General features: G+C 38.5%; 1 long non-coding RNA gene across 1 annotated transcript; it reads left to right on the top strand.

Moving 5' to 3' along the window:
- Positions 1-252: 252 nt before the first annotated feature.
- On the top strand, positions 253-1,108 carry LOC111615659. The gene is made up of 3 exons (XR_002755119.1): positions 253-573; positions 647-929; positions 1,001-1,108. It is a non-coding gene; the product is annotated as an uncharacterized LOC111615659 (long non-coding RNA).
- Positions 1,109-1,408: the final 300 nt, after the last annotated feature.

Genomic DNA, 1,408 nt, shown 5'->3' with positions numbered 1-1,408 from the left:
TATTTTTTATTGTTTTTATATTTTTCAATATATTTATTTTGTTTGCACAAAATAAAAAAATAATTTTTAACGATACAATAGTCTTTGTTAGTCTTAACATCGACGAAAATTCAACGCGAAGCGACACGCAACGGAGAAAAATTTCAACATCGGATACGTTAAACTATTTTTTCGAACATAAATCGGTTATCCGATATATCATTTATACGAACAACCCCAGTCCCCAATTGATTCGGAAAATCGACGCTCTACTGTATATCTATCGACTCTGGTCCGAATCTGATGAGTGGATCAGGACCAATCAGAAGAACACATTCGCATCTTACTCTCACACCATCTGTTGAAGCTTTTAGTCAATAGAGAGGTTACGGCGTAAGTTCAAACGTTACTTGTACACAAGTAACGTTTGAATTTGCGCGAAGTACACGGTTTACGTTTTAACTACACCAAAAAGTCGTTGCGGCGCGCGTTCACAACATCACATGACTCAGTGAACGTCGCGCATTGACTCACGGGAAATTTGTTCAATTTGTTCTGGTAACCCTCATTTAACATCGAGGGTTACCAGCGAAGGTAAGTAAACAAATTAAACTATTTTAAGTATTTATAGGGTGTTTAATAACACTAAATAATTATTTTTAATTAGCGTGGTGTCTCCTACCGTACAATCGGACTACCTGATACTTTTGTCGAGGGAAGTAGTGGCTTATGTAAATTCGAAAGCAGCTCGAAAAATTAGAGAAGTTGAGGCGCAAGTTCAAAAGTTAAACGAGTACGGCAAGCAGAAGTACACGTTTCAAGTCCAAGTAAAAATAGTTGAGGCATCCGTTCATAACATCACGTGACTCAGTGGACGCCGCGTATTGACTCACGGGAAATAAGTTGAAAAAAATGGCGGAAACATTTTGCACGGAGGATTACCAGGGAAGGTAAATAAACAAAATTAAACTGTTTGAAAGTATTTATATGATGTTTAATAACACGGTTAAATTTACCCTAGGTAGCCAAGATGGCCGCGCTTCCTGTAGCCTCGGATAAGGTCGCTAGGCACAGTCGGCGCTTTTTAGATGCATTTGCAACAGATTAATTATGCAAATTATTATCGGACGGCAACGTGCGCGTTTGCGGGCGAGTTCGAAGTGACGAGAGAGAGAGATATTTAGGAATTCGAAAAAAGACGAGGTTTGTGCGATTAATTGATTTTTTTAAGATTTCTAATAATGGAAAATTTAGAAATTAATAATAATAGCGAAGAAGGATTTCGGTCGAAGTGCACGAGTGGGCAGTTTTACCAACTTTTGGAATCGGAATATGCAAATTTAGGCTTACGTGCCGGAATTGGTAGCGACTTCGAATTTGCCGTAAGTTTAGGCATTCGGCATGTCGAGGACGTTTGTAGAATGTGTTC

Source organism: Centruroides sculpturatus, unplaced genomic scaffold (genome assembly GCF_000671375.1).
Source record: "Centruroides sculpturatus isolate CEXI.00-Female unplaced genomic scaffold, Cexi_2.0 scaffold1641, whole genome shotgun sequence".
Classification (NCBI taxonomy): Eukaryota; Metazoa; Arthropoda; class Arachnida; order Scorpiones; family Buthidae; genus Centruroides; species Centruroides sculpturatus.
Note: the sequence above shows the minus strand (reverse complement) of the source record. Positions and strands in the feature narration are given on the sequence as shown.